Source organism: Tupaia chinensis, unplaced genomic scaffold (assembly GCF_000334495.1).
Source record: "Tupaia chinensis unplaced genomic scaffold, TupChi_1.0 Scaffold144255_1, whole genome shotgun sequence".
Taxonomy (NCBI): Eukaryota; Metazoa; Chordata; class Mammalia; order Scandentia; family Tupaiidae; genus Tupaia; species Tupaia belangeri.
Genome location: NW_006204113.1, coordinates 2,729,095 through 2,738,884, shown reverse-complemented (window position 1 = coordinate 2,738,884; position 9,790 = coordinate 2,729,095).

The window sequence follows — 9,790 nt, the reverse complement described above, 5'->3', positions numbered from 1 at the left end:
TATTTATTACTGAACCAACCTACCAATGCAGTACTTAGAGACAAAGTGAAGCGCCATTTTTCCCAATAAAACACCCCCAAGTGTCCAGGCAGTGGTGACCATTTTCACTAGATGTGGCAAGACCATAGTGACCTTGGGACAGCATAAATATGTGGCCACATCCTGTCCAGTTCCTCATAGGCCCAGCGTGGTTCTTCTCCAGCGTCTCCTCTCGGAGTTGTATCTGGTTTTATTACCAGTTGTCATTCAAATCCACTGGGGAACAGGATGATTTTGCTTTTGGTTTTCGACCAGAAACAGCTTGATTCTGAAAATCTTGTGAGAAGACATGGCGAAGAGCCGAGTGGACCGCACACACCACGATGGCAGAGAAAGGAAGAGAAGCAAACTTAATAAATGTCTTTAAAACTTTATTTTATTTAACTTTTATTATTTATTTATTTATTTTAATTTGACCAGGCGGGAAGTGGAGAGAGAGAGGGAAAGTGAGAAAGCAAGCTGCCAGGTCCAGGACTCAAACCGCAGTCTGCCATGTGGGAGTCCAGCACTCTGAACCACCACACCACCTGCTAGCCCCTAAAATAATTCTTAAAAAATTTTTTTCTAACAACAGAACCCTAGGGAACCAGCAGTTAGCGTAATGGCTATGTCGCTGGACTCCCACGTAGTTGACCGCGGTTTGCGTCCCAGACCTGGTGGCTTAAAACTCACTCCGGGCGTGCGTGCATGCCCACGATCCTGAGAGGAGAATGGAGGAGAAGGGATTGTGGCGTGACCACTCCCCTGGGGAGTGATTTCTCGCTTTCTGTCTCTATGTCTCTCTCTGTCTGTCTGGCAAGCGCATGCGCCCTATAGTGAAAAAACCTCTCAAAAAAAAAAAGAAAAAAACAGAACCCTAAAATATGTGAATCAAATATAGATCATGTTAGAAAGAAAAATAGTTCAATAATAGCTGGATACTTTTAATAATAAATAGAACTAGACAGATTAGTAAGAAAATAGAAGACTTAATATATATATGTATATAAGTATATATATATATATATGTTTTTGGTATAGGGCAGAGAGAGACAGAGAGACAGAAAGTGAGAAATCACACCCCAGGGGGTTGGCCATGCGTCAGTCCCTTCTCCTTTCTCCTTTCAGGATCTTGGACACGCACTCACACACGCCAGGCGCGAGTTTAAGCGAGCGGGTCTGGAAATTGAACCATGGTCAACTACATCCATGGTCAACTACATGGGAGTCTAGCGATATAGCCATTATGCCAACTGCTGGTCCTCCTTCTTTTTTTTTTAAAGAGATTTTTGCTATAGGGTGTGTGCATTCACCAGAGAGACAAAAAAAAAAAAAAAAGAGAGAGAGAAGTCACCCCCCGCAGGGGAGTTGGATATGCTGTAGTCTCTTCTCCTCCATTCTTCTCTTGGGATTTTGGGCACACACACACACACACACACGCCCAGAGTGAGTTTTAAGTTGCCAGTTTTAAATGTGTTCAACTACATGTGAGTCCAGTGATGTAACCGTTACACCATCTACTGGTCCCACTCCCTGTCTCCTTTAATCTAGGACAGTTCTCCAACCCTTCAAGTATTTTTTAAAATTATTTGTTAATTTAATTTTGTTATTATTTTTTAATATGGCTGGAGAGAGACAGAGAGAAAGGGAAAGTGAGAAAGTAAGCTCCAAGGTCCGGGACTCAAACCAAGGCCGGCCATATGAGAGTCCAGCACCTTAACCAGCCTAAGACCTGCCAACCCCAGCTTTTTTTTTTTTTTTTTTTAGAGAGAGAGATTTTTGCTATAAGGTCCATCTTCTCGGCAGAGAGAAAGAGAGAAATCACCCTGCACAGGAGATGGCCACACTATAATCCCTTCTCCATTCTCCTCTTGGGACTTTGGGCATGCATGCACATGTGCCTGACATGAGTTTTAAGCCACCATGTCTCGGATTTGAACCACATCTGACCACATGGGAATCCTGCAACACAACCATTACTCCATCTGTTGGTCTGCTGCGTGAGTTTTAAGCCGCTGGGTCCAGGACTAGAATCACGGCTGACTATGTGACAAACCAGCGACATAACCATTTCACCATCTGCTGGTCCCAGCTTTGGATATTTTTTACACCGATAGTTTTGGAGCATCAAGGCCAATTCTTTGACTCTCCTCATGCTTAGATGCAAGTGAAAGACCTTCAGCAAGAATATTACAAGGTGATACTATGTCCTTCCCTGTACATCATCTTAGCATGCACAGGATTACGCTAAAGTTTTCCTTCTGTGCTGGTTTTGACATACAGTTATTACGTCTTTGGTAAAGTCATGACATATTTTTCAGTGCAAAAATGCATCGTGACTTTCCTGACGACCCAGTATCATTTCCTAGGACAGCCAGTACCCTCCAAGCTACTGCCTGAGAGGAATCAGTCTGCTTTTAGAGAAAGACAAGGGAGGAAACACAAGTCGAGCACTTACTCCGTGCCAGGCATTATGCCAAGGGCGTGTACAGAATTAATCCCATTAAAGCCCCACAGCCATCCAGGGATTACTACCCACATTTCACACATATGGAATCTAAGGTTTAAAGAGGTCAAGGAGCTGCTCAAAGTTCTAGAAACTGATGATGCTGGCTTTTCACGCAGATCGGTCTTACTTTAACACGCATGTCTATCCAACACAACATGTCGTCTTCCAACCGTGTTCAGAATAAAGTGGGTACCTCCCACAGACCGTCCAGCATGGCGTAATGAGAGGATGGAAGAGACCGCCTGGACGTCACCACCCATCATTCCTCGCTCGCGGCACACATTACGAATCAAAGCGGCATTGTACCCTCTGAACCCAGGGGTTTTGAATGCTTTCTCGATTCACCTTTCTAGGCAGGTGCCACCAACTGGCAAGTGCTGGCATGTGAGGTGAAATCTCTGGATTCATAATCAGGCCTGTGAGTTCAAATCCATACTCAAGCATTCTTCATCTCAGAGTGAAATGTCTGCTGTGGATTTTTTAAAAAAAGAATTATTGTACCTAATTTTTAGTCATCGTCATTATCATTATTATTTAAATTTGACCAGACAGAAAGAGTGAGAGAGAGACAGAAAGAAAATGAGAAAGCAAGCCACCAGGTCTAGGACTTGAACCACAGTCGGCCATATGAGAGTCCAGTGCACTTAACCACCACGCCACCTGCTGGTTCCCTGCCATTGATTTTTAATTTAAGTATAATTTAAAAAATTTTATTTGCTATTATTATTATTGGAGAGGATTTTTTTTTTTTTTTTTTGCTATAGGGAGCATGTGCTCGCCAGATAGACAGAGAGAGACAGAGAGACAGAAAGAGAGAAATCACCCCCCCAGGGGGAATGGCCACGCCGCAATCCCTTCTCCTCCATTCTCCTCTCGGGATCTTGGGCACACACGCACACGCACCTGGCTTGAGTTTTAAGCCGTTGGGTCCGGGACCCAAACCATGGTCAACTACATGGGAGTCCAGCAACATAGCCATTATGCTAATTGCTGGTCCTGCTACTATTATTTTTTAATTTGATGAGAGAAGGAGAGAGAGAGAAAGTGAGAAAGCAAGTCGCCAGGTAGATTGGCTATGTGGGAGTCCAGCTCCCCGACCACCGCCATGCCCCAATACTCTTAACTATAATTTTCAAAATTTATAATACATGATTTTGAGGAAGTCAACTTAACCTTTTTTTCCTTCTTTTTTTGTTGTTTTTTGTTTTGTTTTGTTTGTTTGTCTGTTTTTTGACTGTGCTAAGTGACTTTATTAGAGAGAGCCAATTTATAAAGAACTTAAAGAGTTGGCATTGGGAGGGGCCAGCAGGTGCCATGATGGTTAAAGTGCTGGACTCCCACATGGCTGATTGTGGTTCGAGTTCCAGACCCAAAGACTTGCTTTCTCACTCTCTCTCTCTCTCCTTCTCTCTTTGGTCAAATTAAATAATAATAAATACAATCAAATAAATAATTAAAAAAAAAAAAAGAGAGTTGCCATCAGGACCTTCTCCCCAAAGGTGGGCACGTTGAGGAAGTGACCGTTGTACTTCATTCAATGGCTGCTTGGCCATGCTTTGCTTGGCCTGGCCTGACCTCCTTTCCTGTCTAGCCACCTCCACGCATGCTTCTGGCTACTTCCAGAGTAATCAGGGCCTCCACCCCTCACTGGCCCAGGGTTGCCGCATCCTGCTGCCAGGAGCTCTGGCTGCTCTTTCCACGTAAGCCCTCCAGTGAGGGGACCTGAGGGACTGCCTCACGACTGGCCCATCACCTTGAGGGTAGATAGTTCCCGGGCTCCAACAAAAAGCTGCCTGTCGGCAACTGAACCCTGAACCGCAGCCCCCAGTGCACTACAGCGAATGGAGTCGAGGAAGAGGAAGCAAGAGCTCACTCATCTCCATGGCCTGCTGCGTGTGACGCCACCGCCCACTTAGCCTTTCTGAGGCCTGGTTTGGTCAGTTTCAGATTTCCAGTAGAGTCACATTAGAATTATCACGAGGACTTACTGAGGGAGCTTGTGTAAAAGGGCCCAGCGCTGCGCCTGGCCCATACTGGGCACACGCAGTGTGTTGCCCTAGAGGAGCTGGGTGGATTGCTTAAATTCATGCTCTAGAGATGGTGGGGGGAAATGAAAAACCTATCACGACAGGAAGTTATATCAACAAACCATAGTTTGGAGAGAACTAGACCCCAGCATGTGATCAAGTACACGCACAGAGTTCTGTAGGGATTTAAAAGGGGGGAGGGAGTGGGTCCTGGCTGGCGGGGCTCAGGGGTGCCTTCTAGAGGAGGCAGGATTTGAGCAGATCTGAAGAAAATTTAGGATTAGGACTGGCCACCCGTTGGAAAGCACACCATCAAATGAGAGAAAGTTAACAATACAGAGAAGAGACCTGCTCTTCCAGTGCCCACGGCCGCCCCTGGAGAGTGTCTTCAAGTGCGAAGTCCCAATTCCCGAACTTTGGGCTCTTTCTAAAGAAGTAGTCAATCCTCCAGGAGGCCAGAGGCGCGGCGTGTTTCGTGACTCCCACCAGGGGGCAGTATGGACCAACAGTTCGGGCACCAAAGCAGTTTCTTTAGAACTTTGGTTTGAGTTCTGAATTTGTGGGAGGAGTTGAGATAGGAGCTTAAAAGCCACTATAAAAAGCTGTTCTAGGGCCAGCCACTGGCATGGTGGTTAAGGTGACTGGATCCCAACTGACGACAGCTCTGCTCAGTCCTGGACCTCGCTGGGTTAAAAAATACCCCAGGCACCTGTGTGTGCAAACATACCCAAAATCCTGTAGAGGAGATTGGAGGAGGGATTGTGCCATGGCCAGGCCCTCTACTCTCATCCCAATGAATGCTTGTGGCCCTCTGGCCAGTAAAACATACAAATGAATAAAAATGCTTATCTAGGGGCCAGCAGGTGGTGTATAGTGGTTAAGGTGTTGGACTCCTACATGGACAACTGTGGTTCAAGTCCCAGATCTGGAGGCTTGAAACTCAGGCTGGATACATGTGCATGTGTGCCCAAAAATCCCAAGAGGAGAATGGAGGAGAAGGGATTGCAGTGTAGCCACAGGGGTAGGGGTGGAGGTGGGGGGTGATTTTTCACATTCTCACTTTCTGTCTTTCTCTGCCTCTCTGGCGAGCACATGCACTCACCCTATAACAAAAATGTCTCTAAAAAATAATAAGATTGCTTATCTATGTGTTTGTGGAGTGCTTTCTATGGAAGTTGCAAAGTATTAGCATTTTTCCTGTTGGTGGTCTCGTGGTACTAACCACAGCCTGTGTGGTCTCTCTAAGTGTCATCTGCCACGCCATTGAGGATTTTAAGTAAATTATTCAAGTTTATGTAGACTGTGAGGGAATCCGAATCTGAACCCAGGACTGTCACCTGTATCTCAGACCCTTCACTATAACCTCCTGCCTTTGTTTGTATGTTTGTTTTTTAAAGAATTATTTATTTTTTATTTTATTTATTAATTTATTTTAATTTGATGAGAGAGAGAGGAAGAGAGAGAAGGAAAGCGAGAAAGCAAGTCTCTTTTTTTGAGAGGTTTTTGCTATAGGGCGCATGTGCTCGCCAGACAGACAGAGAGAGACATAGAGACAGAAAGCGAGAAATCTCCCCCCAGGGGGGATGGCCACGCCGCAATCCCTTCTCCTCCATTCTCCTCTCGGGATCTTGGGCATGCACGCACACATGTCCGGTGTGAGTTTCAAGCCACTGGGTCCGGGACGCGAACCACGGTTGACTACATGGGAGTCCAGCGACATAGCCATTACACCAGCTGCTGGCTCCCACCACCTGCTGGTTTCTTTTTTTTTTTTTTGGAGAGGTTTTTTTTGCTATAGGGCGCGTGCGCTCGCCAGAAAGACAGAGAGAGACAGAGAGATAGAAAGCGAGAAATCACCCCCCAGGGGGGATGGCCACACCGCAATCCCTTCTCCTCCATTCTCCTTCTCCTCCATTCTCCTCTCGGGATCTTGGGCACACACGCACACGCGCCCAGCGTGAGTTTCAAGCCACCAGGTCCAGGACGCGAACTGCGGTTGACTACATGGGAGTCCAGCAACATAGCCATTACGCTAACTGCTGGTCCCTGTTTGTTTGTTTTTAAACAGGGGCTCACAATGTTGTCCAAGTCAGCTTCTTTTTTTTTTTTTTTTTTTTAAGAGAGGTTTTTGCTATAGGGAGCATGCGCTTGCCAGACAAACAGAAAGCAAGAAATTACCCCCCAGGGGGGATGGCCATGCCGCAATCCCTTCTCCTCCATTCTCCTCTCAGGATCTTGGGCACACACGCACATGCACCCTGCGTGAGTTTAAACCACTGGGTCCAGGACTCGAACCGCGGTCAACTACATGGGAGTCCAGCAACATAGCCATTATGCTAACTGCTGGTCCCAGTCCAAGTCAGCTTCTAACTCATCCATTCCTTCTGCCTCAGCTTCCTCACATGAGTAGGAGGACAGACAGAGGCAGACAGATTGACAGGTACATGTACATGCACATACCACTGTGTCCAAGACAGTGAGAGAGGAAGTGAATCTCCCCCCCCAGGAGGGACGGCCATGCCACAATCCCTCCTTCTCCATCAGGATTTTGGACATGGATGCCCATGCACCCAGCATGAGTTTCAAGCTGCTAGGTCCAGGACTCAAACCATAGTCAGCCATGTGGGAGTCTAGTACCTTAACCACCATGCCACCGGCTGGGCCCTATGCCTAGCCTTTAAGCTGAACTAGGTATCAAGCCTGGCCTCCTATGAGGTCCCAGGCTGTGGACAAACCTGCTGCCTTTTTTTTTTTTTTTTTTTTTTATGGTGAGAGAAGCATAAAATGACTTACAGAATAACAAATTATATTAATAACTATTAAAAACCAATGGTGGGCCCAAAGGTAGTATGGTGGTTAAGGGTGCTGGACTCCCACATAGCCGACCATGGCTTGAGTCCTGGCCCTAGCTGCTTATTTTCTCACTTTCCCTCTCTCTCTCGCTCTCTCGCTTTACCCCTCTCTGGTCAAATTAAAAAAATAAGTAAATAAATAAATAAAGTTAAATAAAATCATTCTTAAAGAAAAATAGCTCCCTGAGACCATCAGGTGGCATGGTAGTTAAAGTGCTGGACTCCCACATGACCAACTGCGGTTCAAGTCCTAGTTCCAGTGGTTTGCTTTCTTACTTGCTCTCTGGCGAGTGCATGTGCCCTAAAGCAAATTAATAATAAGAATAAATATATAAAATTAAATAAATTCTAAAAACTAAAAAATGCTTCGTGAACCTCAGTGGTTTCGTTTGTGAAATAAAGATAACAGTATTTACTTACAGGGTTGTGATGAGCAAATAAGATAATGAAGGGCCAGCCCTGGGGCCTAATGGCTAAGAGAGCTGGATTCGACATGGACTATCACAGTGTGAACCTTGGCCCTGGTGGGTGAAAAACACACTGAGCAGGGATGCATGTATACCCAGAAATCCCGACAGAAGGGATTGTGGTGTGACCATACCCCACTGGGGGAACCTTTCTCTCTCTGTCTCTCTGTCTTTCTGTCTTTCTCTGAGTGGTGCACTTGCCCTCTGTCAATTCAAAAAAAAGTGTGTGTGCGTGTGTGTGTGTGTGGGGGGCATGGCACTAAGCACTAAACATTAGTAAGCGTGCTAAGCATTAATAAAATGTTAGCTGTTCTTATTACTTGCACATAGTAGGGTGCTCAGGAAATAATAATAGGGTCCAGCAGGTGGTATGTTGGTTGAGGCACCAGACTTTCATATGGCTGACTGTGGTTCAAGTCCTCATCTGGCAACTTGCTTTCTCTCTGTCTGTCTCTGGTAAGCATGAGTGCTCTATAGCGAATTAAAATAATGATGATGATAAATAAAATAAAATAATTATTAAAAAATAATAAAGAACCAGCAGATGGTGTATTGGTTATGTCACTGGGTCACCACGTAGTCAACCATGGTTTGAGTCTTGGACCTAGTGGCTTAAATCTCATGCCGGGCACATGTGCATATGTGCCCAAAATCCCAAAAGGAGGGTGGAGGAGAAGGGATTACAGCATGGGCATTCCCCCGGGGGATGATGTCTTGCTTTCTGTCTCTGGCAAGTGCACATGCCCTGTAGCAAAAATCTCTAAGAAAAAAAAGAAAAGAATAAATAAATGGATGGGTGTGTCTTAAGGGCACTTAAAACAGCTCCTGGCTCTCCTGGCCCTCCTGGGGGTGGGGAGGTTGGAGGAGAGTCACCCAGCAGAGGCTCTTCAGCCCCAATCAGCTTAATTCATGAACTGAAATGAGAGGACTAGACTAGGTTCTTTGAATTCAGCTCCCTCACTTTACAAATGAGGAAGCTGAAGCCCAAGAAAGGGAGTGATTTTATGCAAAGTCACGCCATCATGCCAATCAACCAGGAAGTTACTCCGAGAAGCAGTGAGAGCCTAGGACTCAGCCCTGCGTGGACATGTGAGCTTCACCTTAGTCACATCCAGGGCCTCACTCAGGAAAACAGCAGGCCGTGCCTCAGGTCTGTTGTGAGAGGTGCTGACCTCTGCCCTTTTTCTGCAGGAGCAGCCAAGAGGATTGTGATCTTGGAGATCAGCAGTTTCTCTCTAGGGCAGGGGGTAATGGAAGAAGGGGAAGGGGAGGGGCCCGGGCACCCTGCCACAGCCGCACCTTTGGTTAATATTTATTCTTTTTCCTTCCTTGGCCTGGAATCCAAGGAAAAGCCAGCAACAGCTTGTGAAACAGAATCCCAGGGGCTGCGAGAAGCCGATTCCTACGAGAGATGAGTCAGCATGGGCCTTCAGAACAAGAGGCAGCGTCCCGGCCTGGATTCTGCACAGGCCCCAGGGCTGCGTGGCCGCCAGGCTGTTAGAACGATCACCCTGTTCATCTGCTCTGGAGGGCTTTTGCCACCTAGGAGCCCAGGGATGTCCTGGCAGCCCCCAGCTCATGAGCAGGTCTTTGTATCAGGGCCGTAGGTTTTGAATGTGTTCCCTTGAAGAGATCCCTTGTACCATACCTGGAACATCCGGGCTTTCATCGACACGCCCTCCAGACTGGGCCTTCTGAACCAGATGTCATCACAGCATTCCCAAAGGGTGCCTCACTGCCTATAAACTGAGCTCCAAATTCCTTAGCACGATATGGTTCTGGCCAAAATTCCTGCCTCATCCCCACTCTCTGCCCTTCCTTTCACCTTGCATCCCACACTCTAGCCCAGGCCCTCTCGGTGTGTTCTTTTTTTTAAAAAAAAAAAAAAAAAAAAAAAAAAAAAAAAAAATTTTAAAA